We start from the raw sequence: 2,500 nt of genomic DNA on the forward strand, positions 1-2,500 counted from the left end.
TGGGGTGGTGGTGCGGGGTGGGGGGGTCGGGGGGGGGGGCAACTCCTGAGGAATCACAACTCTGCTTTGGGCCATGTTCAGGTGCTACACAGGCTTAGTTGTTCCCACTACCAGCCACCATATTCGTTCTTACACAGTGAAAAAAAAAAAAAAAAATCCCGGAAAGTCTGCAGGGACCTACCCAGTGCCAGGCAGCAAAAGCCAGCAGCCTTGATGCCAGAAAAAAAAAAAAAAAAGTAGCAAGAAAAGACTCGTTATGCAGAAGACCGGTGGCTGATGACTGACTGTATAACGGCATTCGTTAACGGTGGCTATTGTGATTCAGATTATTAGTAGTACTTGGTACTACTTTAAATTAACAAGCTTCTGGTACTGTTGTGGCCTGATCTGATTTGTCACGAAGCCAGGTTGAATCATGGCGGTGGTCCTTTCTGGCGTGAAGACCACTGATACCGTCGTCACCCTGAATATGGTTTCCCGAGACCCCCCCCACCCCCCCCCCCCCCCCCCCCCCTCCGCACCTCACTCCCCCTTCCCCACTGCCCCCTTCTCTCATTATCTGTCTGCCTGTGTCTACTTGTGTCTCTGTATATAATTATTTCTCTCTGTCTCTGTCTCTCTATCTATGTACCTTCCTCTCTCTCGTTCTTCCTCTCTCTTTTGTTCTGTGTCTGTCTTTGCTATTGCTGCTCTCTCTCTCTCTCTTGCTTATCTATTACCCTGGATAATAAAGATTTTGTCTCGTCTTGTCTTGTCTTTTCTTCTCTCCCCCCCTCTCTCTCTCTCTCTCTCTCTCTCTCTCTCTCCCTCTCTGTCTTGCTTATCTATCACTCTGGATAATAAAGATTTTGTCTCGTCTTGTCTTGTCTTCTCTCTCTCTCTCTCTCTCTCTCTCTCTGTCTTGCTTATCTATCACTCTGGATAATAAATATTTTGTCTCGTCTTGTCTTGTCTTCTCTCTCTCTCTCTTTCTCTCTCTCTCACTCTCTCTGTCTGGCTCTGTTGTTTTTGCTATCTCTCTGTTTCTTTTCTTTCTTTCTTTGTGTGTGTATGTCTCTATCCCTTTCTCTGCCTATGTCTCGTTCTCTTTTTGTGTCTCTGTCTTCGTCTGTGTTTCTGTCTGCGTCTGTGCCCCCCTCTCTCCCACCACTCTCTCTCTTAATCTCCCTCTCTTCCCCCCCCCCACCCCTCCTCTCTCGCTCTCTCTCGCTTATCTATTACCCTGGATAACGTCTTGTCTCTCTCTCTGCCTCTGTCTCTCTCTCTCTTTGTGTCTCTGTCCTGTCATAGAAGGCATAAATAAGAACAAATTCAGTGTTCAGTGTCCAGTGTTCTGTCTCTGTCTCTCTCTCTCTCTAAAGACAATTAATATGAGTTCACTTCAGGCACCGATGATGATTGTACTTCGAAACCGGAGTTTGTGTCAGTAGGAATGACGGACATGACAATTTGAGAGGCATTGCAATTACATGGTTTTTTATTTATTTTATTTTGTGTGTGTGTGTTTTTTTTCTGTTGTTGCTGTTGTTGTCACGCACTGAGATATATGAATCAGGGTATTAGTATGTATGATACGGCCGTTGTCAAGGCTTGCCAGCCGCATTACACAGTGCCAAAAGGTCCATCAAATGGAGTGGAGGCTCAGTGATGGACAAAGCGCCTAAGCAAGGATTCCCTCAAGGACCTCAAGGTTTTGCTTGTTTGCTTGTTTGTTTGCTTGTTTGTCGTGTGTGTGTGTGTGTGTGTGTGTGTGTGTGTGTGTGTGTGTGTGTGTGTGTGTGTGTGTGTGCCTGTTTGTATGTGTTTGTTTGTGTGTCTGTGTATCAGTTTTTTAAAAGTTGTTTTTGTTAATTTTGTGTTTGTCTTTCTATCGTTTGTTGGTTTTTGTCGTTGTTGTTGTCTGTAGCCCCCCGTCTCACAGACATAGTACAGTGGTTTCCGAGAAACGGAAAGAAACCAAGCTGCGAAACTCGTGGTGCTGGATTATTTGTATTTGTATTTGTATTTCTTTTTATCACATCAGATTTCTCTGTGTGAAATTCGGGCTACTCTCCCCAGGGAGAGCGCGTCGCTACACTACAGCGCCACCCATTTTTTTGCATTTTTTTTCCTGTGAGTAGTTTTTTTTTTTATTTGTTTTTCCTATTGAAGTGGATTTTTCTACAGAATTTTGACATGAACAACCCGTTTGTTGTCGTGGGTTCTTTTACGTGCGCTAAATGCATGCTGCACACGGGACCTCGGTTTATCGTCTCATCCGAATGACTAGCGTCCAGGCCACCACTCAAGGTCTAGTGGAGGGGGAGAAAATATCGGCGGCTGAACCGTGATTCGAACCAGCGCCCTCAGATTCTCTCGCTTCCAAGGCGGATGCGTTGCCTCTGGGCCATCACTCCACGCAAACGGTGAAGTGTTCCCGCCTATGAGAGCTGCCTAGATCTTACTCACATTGCAATGAACGAAAAACACCCCTCCTCCAATCCTTGTCCACCACCCCCCG

Source organism: Babylonia areolata, chromosome 9 (assembly GCF_041734735.1).
Source record: "Babylonia areolata isolate BAREFJ2019XMU chromosome 9, ASM4173473v1, whole genome shotgun sequence".
NCBI classification, from domain to species: Eukaryota; Metazoa; Mollusca; class Gastropoda; order Neogastropoda; family Buccinidae; genus Babylonia; species Babylonia areolata.